Genomic DNA, 10,021 nt, shown 5'->3' with positions numbered 1-10,021 from the left:
TAATTTGGGCTTCCTCACAGCATGGTGGGTGAGTTCATAGAGTAAACATCATGATGGAGAGAGAGAGTGCCAGACAAAAGCTGTATTGTCCTTTTTGACCTAGCCTCTCAAGTCATGTAGCATTGCTTCTGCCACAATTTATTCGTTGAAACAGTAGCAAAGTCTGACCCAAGTTCAAAAGGAGGAGAAATACACTCTGCCTCTTGATGGGGAGTGGCAAAGTTCTGGAAGGATGAGTTAGACTGGAAATACTACTGTGCCAACTTTGGAAAATGTAATTTTCCACACTTTGCTTTTATTCTGATCCTTAAATCTGACTTAAGTATTAGCTATCATATATTTTGTGCCCATGTGTCAAGCCTGTTATATTCATTAAATCTAACCCTGACCCCAACTCTGCAAAGTAGGCCATGTTATCCCATTTATAGATTAGGAAACTGAGGCACAGAGAAATTAACCAAAAATTAACCCCAAAACACAGAACTAGCAAAGGGTAGAGTCAAGTTGCAAAACTAAGCTTGGCTGACTCCAAATCTTATACTCCTTCCCACAGTTCCTATATGATTCCCAATAGAAATGACTCATTCCTTTAAGGAAAGGCAAGTTTGTCAGGGGAAGGCTGGATTGGTGGTGACAGGGTAAAAGGAAGTTCAGACTTTGAATTATGGTAATTTCTATGAAGGTGTTCTAGTAATTTCCATGAAGGTGTTCTAATAATTTCCATCCTCTAGAATCAACACATCCTTAAAGTCCATCAAGTCAAAGCAGTGTAATTAAAAACCCTCCTTGGTTTCCAAGTAGTTGCAATATACTCCTTTGATTCTCCAGCATGTATAAAACATTACTCTAAGTCCACAGGGCAGTATAATTCTGGTGGCCAGTTAAATCTGTTCTTTTTTCAGGTGGGCTGATGAGAAACCCTGGCAAGCCTTCCTTGAGATGATCATCAGGATGTATTCTTAAGAATTGTGTACTTTGCTGATGTGAGTTATACCTCAACCAAAAATCAATACAGCTGCAAAGAATTTATAATTATGCCAAGACAGCAGACATAAATGAGTTTTGTCTTGAACAAATGGGCATGAGTGGTTATTATAACCTGTTGCTGTTAAGTTGACTCTGACTCAGTGACCCTGAGGATAGAGTGGAACTGCCCCATAGGGTTTCCAAGGCTTTAATCTTTACAGAAACAGACTGCCTCATCTCTCTCCTGCAGAGCAGCCACTGGGTTGAACCACTGACATTTTGGTAAGCAGCTGAGCACTTAACCACTGCAACAGCAGGGCACCTTACAGTCATTGCCAACTCCCAAGCTGGCCTCACTGGGGCTGGACAAGGGGGTGTCTGTGCTCAGAAATAACTGAATTTTCAAAACTGAAATCCCTAGAAGTTATGTCTTTGGATCCTCTTTCTTAGTAAATGCACCCACTCACATAATTTACACTCATACACATATTCACTCTCACACCCACTTACACACATACTTGTACACTCATATTTATACCCAGACAACTTACACTCACATGTATACTCTCACATTCATACAACTTACACACACACACATTCACATGCTTGTACACTAACATTTACTTTCACACAACTTACACTCACATTCAAAAACACTCACATTACACACTCATATATTCACATCCACACTTACACATATTCACATCTACACTTATGTTTACAAACACAATTTATACTGGCACACTCACTTTATACACTCTCTTTCTTACTGGCCCCACACATATACTTTATCTCAGTTCTTTGAGAAGGACTCAGCTCGTACTTTTTTTCTGCTTCATTTTGTGACATGGGCTTGCTAACTACTTTGGGATCTTTGTTGGTGCATTATTTCTCTTATCCTTATTTGTGTTTTTCTTGAAAGACTTTTAGGCTTCATGTTCCAAAATTAAAATTTCCAGATCAAGGTACATATATGCTTATTGCATATAAAATCTGCATGCATGTAACAAGGCCTGCTAAGCTTCATAACATAAAAACAACAACAACAAAAAAAAAAAACTGCAATCAATCCCAATGTTCAGAATTTGATTTCCTTGCAGTGTGTAACGTTACATTTTTTTTTAGATGGGACTTCTTAAGCTACTGATTTTGATATTAGTGACTGAGATGTTTCAAAAATTAAAAAGTCGTTAAGCTTCAGCTAATGTGCCAGCCCTCAGCAGCTGGAGGCCTTAGGGATACATATCTGTCTTGGGCCCTTTGTGTCACTAATTGTGCTGGCATTAGCAATTGCTCTGGCTGTACTCCCAGGTTCCAGCTGAGCTGGGTACTGTGTGGGCTGAAGAACTGCCTATGTAGCTTGCATAAAAGTGGACATGAAACAGTTAAATAACAAAACATAAAAATAAAAACCTCCAACAGTTGTAGCTAGGAATGGCTGACCGTGCAACATCCAATGTCTCCCAGAGCCCATGATGACTCAGGGGAGGCCTTTGCAGGTTGTTTATATGTCTTGCCACTCAATAAACAGCTCAGGCTTAAGACACCCTCTTACTCCTGAGAGGTAGATCAGAGAGTGCACGAGCCAGAGAGAGGCAGAATGCCGAGCGAGCGGTGCAGGCAGCATAGGCCATTCCCAAGGAACCCAGCAGCAGTGTTTCACAGCCCATTTGGAAAAGGCATAATTCCCTTAATGTCCCAGTAGCAAAAGGTAAAGTTACAGCTATCTGAAAACCGAAACAAAACCTATTGTTGTTAAGTCAGTTCCTACTGATGACCATGTATTAAAGAGTAGGATCGAGTTCCATAGGATTTTCTTGGCTGTAATCTTTACGGAAGCAGATTGCCAGGCCTTTCTTCTGTGGCACTGCTGGGTGGCTTTGAATCCCCAACCTTTCAGTTAGAAGTTGAGTGTAAATTGTGCCGTGCAGGGACCTTAAAGCTATATGAATACAGCAGATGAAGCTCTGTACTTTTAGGTTGGGAGAGAATGAGAATCCTGTGCAATCTCAATGTCAAAGCCAAAATATACAAAGAACTTTTATTTAAGAAAGCACTTTCCCTAGTGCCTAAAAGCTTGGGATGTGGAACAGCATGGCACATAAGGAAGATTAGCACAGACTGCAGAACCAGTGATAAAAAAACAAAAGATTGAATGAAGATGGAGAGGATTGACCCATTTCCAGATAAGTAGTCTTTAGATTCTTAGTAAGTAAAGATTGGAGATTAATCTCAGAACCACGTTGTTGTTGTTGTTGTTATGTGCCGTCGAGTCGGCCCCGACTCATAGCGACCCCTCCTTGGGTTTCCGAGGCAGTATCACTACGGAAGTAGGATTGCCCAACCTTCCTTCCGAGGAGTGGCTGGTGGGTTTGAACCGCCAGCCGTCTGGTTAGCAGGCAAGTGTCTTAGCCACTATGCTACCAGAGCTCCCCAGAACCACGTAGTATATTAATTTATCTGTGACTTTCTCAGGAGCTCTGGTAGCGAAGTGCCTAAGGCATTTGACTGCTAACCAGAAGGCTGGTGGTTCAAACCTACCAGCCACTCCTCAGAAGAAAGGTTGGGCAATCTACTTCTGTAGTGATACTGCCTCGGAAACCCAAGGAGGGGTCACTATGAGTCTGGTCTGACTCGACAGCACATAATAACAACAGCAACAACATGAGTTTCTTATCCTGACTCTTTTGCTCACTTTTTATTATTTTATGTAGGATCAATATGTCTCAGTTGAGCCCTAAAGAGAATCCTTCATGCCTTATCCAGGAATATCTAAAAGCCCAAATTTTGCATCTAACCACCTTAAAGGTTCACTTTCATCAGGAGCTATTAGCCTGCTTGGTTATCTCATCCCCCAGTGTTTCCTTGGGTGACAGACTGTCCTATGAGAGTGGAATTGGGGCAGATTTGGGAGTCTTTTTACATAATGAGCTAGTGAGATTAAGATTGATGAAAGACAGCCATCCTTTAAGAAGGGACAAAACTGCATTTTCTCAGTCAAAAGCCCTCTCCAAACCTTAGAGGGTCTGAATTCCCAAAAGCCAGTTGAGCCTCCCCACCCTGTATACATCAAGGTACAAGTGGATACCAAGATCTATACCCCTAAAAAGAAAAAAAGAAAACCAAACTGTCATTCTCCTTTCTCTCTCCCCTATTAGGGTCAAAGCCAATTACCTCTCTCTTATAACTTTATATTGGGGTCTTGGACCAATGTGTCTAGATCAAGATTCTTTTCTCCAAACTTAGGAATCTAAATTACGAGGGAGGGAGCAATGGTGAAAGTGAGGGTGGAAATGGTATGGTGACAGGTTATGTAATAGAGGTGGTGATAGTGATGCTGTTGTTATCAGTGATGATGTTGATGTTGAAAGTAATGGTAATGGTGCTGGTGGCAGGGGAGATATTGATGATGGTAATGAAATTGATAGTAAGGAATGATGATGGTGGTACTGGTAATGATGATGGTGAGGAGCTGTGTAATGGAGGTGGTGATAGTGGTGGTGGGTGGAATGATCACGGTGGAGATGATAGGCCATGATAGTGGTAGTGGGCTCTAGGATGGAAGTGGAGATGATGATGGTGGTCATGAACATCACACGTGGTACAATGGTGGTAATAGAAATGGTAGTATTGATGGTGATGATGGTGTTAGTGATAGTAGAAGTGGTAGTGGTGGGTTGTATGGTGGAGGTGGTGATGGTGGTAGAGATAGTGGTAGTGGTGGAGGTAACAGTGGTGATAGTGGTGGGATTTGGTGCTGATGTTGGCCATGGTTGGTGGTAATGATGTGCAATGCCTTCTTTCCTAGTAGACCCCTGGACTTGTTGGATAAATTATGCAAATCTTCCTCAGATTTCTGGGATATTCCGGCTATGAGGAAAACATTTGTATTTGACTAGAAGAGCTGCTTCTTTTGTGTTTTTGCTATTGTTCGCTGCTGTCGAACCAATTTGACTCATAACGACTGCTCTTTGGGTTTTCAAGGCAGTATCTCTATGGAAGTAGATTCTCCAATCTTCCTTCTGAGGAGTGGCTCTACTTCTGTAGAGATACTGTCTTGGAAACTCAAGGAGGGGTTGCTATGAGTCGAATTGACTTAACATCAGTGAACAGCAACCACAACAAAAGAGGAGCAGCTTTCCTAGTCAAATGCAAGTGTTCTCCTCATGGTAGGAATATCCCTGGCCTATATGCGCATAGCAAAAAGCAGCCTGCAAGATCTGCTCAAATAGGACTTGGCAGCTTCTTTTGCTGAAGAAGAGGGGAAAATTACCTGGTGGTCTATCCCACTACACAATTTTGTTAACTACAATAAACTGTTTTTAGCTCCCATTCCATTGTGTGGGTTCAGACACCCCTTGTCAAACCTGTACTTTTCCTAAGTCCCTAGTAAATGAACCTCTTCAAGTATTGAAGTTAGGGGGCCTGGGAAGGATGGATCTAACTAACAACTATATAGTAAGGTGTCTGATACCGTGGGTGACAAGCAATCCCTCCTCCAACTTCATTTCTCACACCCAGATTGAACCTACATATGAACCACTTTTCCTGTGCCTCTTGTTTTAATTCCCATTCACCGATTGCTTACCAGGTGCCAGTCATTATTCTAGGTGTGTCCCAAATTATTTCAATGTAAACCTCAACAATAATGCTGTGGGAAATGCAATATTATTCCCATTGTAAAGAGACCAGGCATCAGAAAGGTACAGTAATTTTCTGAAGATCTTGCAGCTAATAAATGAGAAAGATCTTACACATCCTATTATGCCTCTCCTTACTATTACAATCGTTTGATTGATCACAGAATAAAACACTCAACAGTTATGATTTCAACCCAGCAATGATGGTTTTCGTCTGTCCAAAAGGCCTGGTGCACCAACAGGAATCCCTGGTAAAAGACAAGGCACCACCACTCATTAATGTTAGTTTGCAGTGTCCTGTTAGAGGCAACACAGAATTTCTGACCCGACAAGAAGATATTTGTGTGGCTGGAAATCAAGTCATTCATGAATTATTCCCAATGAAAAGATCCTATTCCGTTTGATCTGGGAGTCTTCCTCCAGAATAATATAGAACAAAGGCTGGTTTGGAAGGAGTCTATGTTTTTCTATGAATTTCTATTTTAAAACAAATATTTTAAGTACTTTCTATTTGCAACATGTTTTGTTAAAAGAGCTTCCCACTCATAACAAAGCCACACAGGTCTTCCTTGGGGAGTTGAGAAAAGGAGGTGTTTGCCAAGTCTGATGGCTTGAAGAAAGGTCATCTTGAAGCAAGGGCTGATGGGTAGAGTGAGACAGACAATGGCATAGTTTTAGAAAGCTGGGAAATGTGGAGCTGTTTTTCCCACTTACAGTTCAGCAGCCATTTGAGATTGGGTCACAAGTCACAGGAAGAGAAGGCCAAGTCGTACTTTTGAGGTGAAACCAAATATGAGACAACCTAGCCCCAAAGAAAACCTGAAGGAAATTGCCAATGATTATGTTGAAGGAAAGAGGTTGGAAGGGAAACAGTGGGTAAGGGGAGGCAATAAAAGAAAATAGCCCTTGCAGATCCAGCTGTGGGCTCTGATGGCAGTACTAAAACTGCTTCTTCAAGCTCTGTAAACCAGGAAGTCAGGCTGAGGAGAATCACAGCCAGAGACCAAGGAGTTTCCTCTAAATGCCACTTGGTTTTTGGTACCAGGAACAAATTGTAGCTATTAATTTCCTGGTAAATGCCAGGAGGGTCTGTAGCACTCCCAGCAGGACAGTACAAAAGCCTGCATCTTCCATTTTCTGGCAGCAGTGCTTGCAAACTGTTTTATGAGGAGGGAAAGGGAGAGGGAGAAAGTGAAGGAAGGGCTTGGCTCTGAAATCCAAGGCCTCTGAAGGCAGCTGGGCTACAAGGGATCAGAGCCTGTGCAGCTTTTGGCAGGGCCTGAGTGGGTCTCCCTGGCCTTGTGAGCACTTGGCACCTGTTTATCCCTCTCCAAAGGAGAGGAAAGAGACAGAAGAGACAGAGTTAAAGGCCTTGCCTCAAGAAAGTGGTGGTGGCCCTGAGGGGAATAGGAAGGTCTTCACTCAGGAGAAAGGGGGAGGGGGCTGTTTCCTTAGTGACAACTCTGTTGTAGCAACATGCAAAACAGGCTCCTGGTCTTTATAATTCCCCAAAGAGCTTTGAGAAGCCTTTCCCAGTGTGTCAGTGGAAAGCCTTGCTAATGATCTCATTTTGCCAAAGATTTCACACCATGGGCCCCTCATGGGCTGCAAAGGAAATGGGCATTGGGCCTGACTTGACAAGAGGCACCTCAGCCACCATAATAAAGAAAACCAAAAATAAGGGAGAGGGAAACATGGAGTATATTTTACCACCACCCAAGAGGATTAAGAAGCCCTGGTAGTGTGGTGCCTAAGGCGTTTGATTGCTAACCAGAAGGTTTGTGGTTCAAACTCACCAGGTGCTCCGGGGAAGGAAGTTGGGGCAATCTACTTCTGTAAAGGTTTAACTGCTTCAGAAACCCAAAAGGGGTCGCTCTCCATCAGAATCGACCCGATGGCAGTGAGTGGGTTGAAGAGGATTACTTGTATCCTTAGGATATTTCATTGCTACATTTTCATACTTTACTTCATTTTATCTTCATCTGTGCATCAGTCCTGGAGTTATTCTTTCATTTATTGATTCATTCAACAATTATTGATGGAGTACCTCCTATGTGCTGGGAGAAATGCTAGATGCTAGGGATACTATCAATCATAAAAACCTATAAAGATTGGATGCACTACTATCCCCATTTTACAAATAGGGAAATTGAGAGACAGAGAGGTGTTATGGCAGTGAATGAGGTAGATCTGTTCCCTGCTCTTGTAGAATTTATATTCTAGTAGGGAAAATAGACATTAAACAAATGATCATACAATTATTAAATTATAATTGCAACAAATGCTATAAAAGAGATGGATGTTTGCCATGTTGTTTTCGTTGTTGTGAGTTTTCAAGTTGATCCCGACTCATAGTGATTCTATACAATGGAGAACTGTTCCCTCGGGTTTCCTAGGCTGTAATCTTTATGGGAGCTCTGGTGGTATAGTGGTTAAGGCATTTGGCTGCTAACCAAAAGGTCAGTGGTTCAAACCCACCAGCTGCTCTGTAGAAGAAAGATGGGCACTCTGCTTCTGTAAAGATTTACAGCCTTGGAAACCCAATGGGGTTACTATGAGTCATAAATAAATATCTATTTATCTTATTTTTATTGTGATTTGGGTGAAAGTTTATAGAGCAAATTCATTTTCCATACAGCAGTTCATAAACATTTTGTTTTAATGACTCCAATTCCTCCCAAAGTAATAGCTGTCTTCACACTTCCTCCCTGTAGTTACCTCTTCCCTGTATCCTTCTTTCCCATGCATTCCTGCCCCTCAAACTTTGTCCCTGTACAAACACTGCCCACAATTGATCCCTTGAAGGAGTGTATATACTTGATGTAAACGTTCACCCTATATGCCTATTTCTCTTGTTTAGCTGGAAGCCACAGGAGTGAGTTCAATTTCAGACCTGAAGGGTAACTAGGGACCATAGACTCAGGGGTCTCACCAGGCTCTATCAGACCAGTAAACCTGGTCCCTTTTTTTTTTTTTTTTTTTTAGTTTTGTTCCAGATTGGATCTCTTTTACTTATCCCTTTCCAAGTGGTTGACAGTGGTAGCCAGGCATCATCCAGTTCTTTTGATCTCATGGTCATGTAGGCTGAGGATCACATGGCAAACTAGTCCATTGGACTAATTGTTTCCATTTGTCTCTGGTTTTCTTCATCCTTCTTTGCTCTGGATGAGGAGAGACAAGTTGTTGCATCTAGATGCCCGCTTGCAAGCTTTTAAGACCCCAGTCACTACTCACCAAAGTAGGATATAGAACAATGTTTTTGTGTAGTATGTTATGCCAGTTGAGCTTGATGTCCCCTATTGATGGCAGGGAGTAATCTTTATAAGGGAAGATTATCAGCTCTTTTCTCCAACAGAGCTACTGGTGGGTTGAACTGCCAACCTTTCAGTTAGCAACTGAGTCCTTAACCATTGTGCCACCAGTTTGCCACAGCATGGGAAAGGATGTGAAAGGGCCAGGACTAGACGTGGCAGCAGAGGCCTCAAGGGAGCAACATTTCGCAGGGCTCTTACTCTCAGGCTCTCTGGGTGCATCTCTTACTTCTCCTTGCTCCTGGCCTTGCTCAGAGATGGGGGGTAGTGAAATAAAGGAAGGAGTTTTTGGTTTAAAATGATAGATACTGAGTAAATGTGTATGACTTTGGGGTTAGAAAAAATAATTGCAATGGTGAAGACCTTGAGAAGGTGAGAGGGAGATATTGGCTTTACATGGAAACAGGGATGCTTCATGCAGGCAGGAAATTGGGGTACAGATGCTGGTAAATTGGGAGATTTGGTGCTGGGAACATGAGAGAGTTTCTGATTGCTTTTAATTTCTCAGTAAAATCTCATACAAGGTACCCGTCTCAAGTGAAGTGAGAAGAGGAAGTACGGGCAGTTTGAGGAGAGAAAAGGAAGTATGTTTGAAGAGTGGCGTAGCATATCCCAGCCGTGTGGCCGGCTTGCCAGGAGTCTTAGTTTCCTAGTGCTGCTGTAACAGAAATGCCACAAGTGAGTGGCTTTAGCAAAAAGAAGTTTATTTTCTCACAGTTTAGGGGAAGTCCAAATTCAGGGCACCAACCCTAGGGGAAGGCTTTTGCTCTCTGTGTGCTCTGGGGAAGGTTCTTTTCTCTTTCCATGGGTGTGTTTCTTCCCCTCTGTTTTTCCTTCCTTCTCTGTGCCTAATTTGCTTTTTTTATATCTCAAAGGTGATGGGTTAAGATATACTTTACAGGGACCAGGTTTGCTGATAGAGCCTGGTGGAACCACTGAGACTATGGTCCCTAGCTGCCCTTCAGGTCTGGAATTGAACATATACCTGTGGTTTCCAGTCAAACAAAATACAGGCATATGAGTTGAACATTTACCTGAGGTAGATACACTCCTTGGAGAGAACAATCATGGGAGAAAGAAGGGCTGTTTATGCACAGGGAGATA

The sequence above is a fragment of the Orycteropus afer genome, unplaced genomic scaffold, assembly GCF_000298275.1.
Source record: "Orycteropus afer afer isolate SDZICR_OR568_19922 unplaced genomic scaffold, OryAfe1.0 scaffold00003, whole genome shotgun sequence".
Taxonomy (NCBI): Eukaryota; Metazoa; Chordata; class Mammalia; order Tubulidentata; family Orycteropodidae; genus Orycteropus; species Orycteropus afer.
The sequence above is the reverse complement of the archived record's forward strand: the minus strand, read 5'-3'. Positions refer to the sequence as shown.